This window comes from Procambarus clarkii, chromosome 25, assembly GCF_040958095.1.
Source record: "Procambarus clarkii isolate CNS0578487 chromosome 25, FALCON_Pclarkii_2.0, whole genome shotgun sequence".
Lineage (NCBI taxonomy): Eukaryota > Metazoa > Arthropoda > Malacostraca > Decapoda > Cambaridae > Procambarus > Procambarus clarkii.
In genome coordinates, this window is record NC_091174.1 from 11,612,416 (window position 1) to 11,613,008 (window position 593).

Sequence of the window (593 nt, forward strand, 5' to 3'; positions counted from 1 at the left end):
CCTGTTCAGTCTCTCCACAGCCTAGGTAGTCATTATGGCCGAGACCTCAGGGAAAGGCTGTTATTCACTAGCTAATATATTTTTGTAATGTCGCTCTGATGCTTTGGGTCGTTATTCACTGTAATGCAAGACATTAGTTTGCTAGTGTGAAAAATGTACAAAGTCATGTACCTCATGACTACGAGGGGGCCTCGTAGCCTGGTGGATAGCGCGCAGGACTCGTAATTCTGTGGCGCGGGTTCGATTCCCGCACGAGGCAGAAACAAATGGGCAAAGTTTCTTTCACCCTGAATGCCCCTGTTACCTAGCAGTAAACAGGTACCTGGGAGTTAGTCAGCTGTCACGGGCTGCTTCCTGGGGGTGGAGACCTGGTCGAGGACCGGGCCGCGGGGACACTAAAGCCCCGAAATCATCTCAAGATAACCTCAAGATAACCTCCGAGACCCGAGGATACCTCGTGCAGCTCCTGATGAAAATGAGGATCCCAAAATGTCAAGGAAATTTGATTTGATGTTGAGATCTTAAAATACAAGCGACGTTTCTTTAATCATTTCTTGATGACATCACTCTTATGGACGCAAGTCTACATCAGC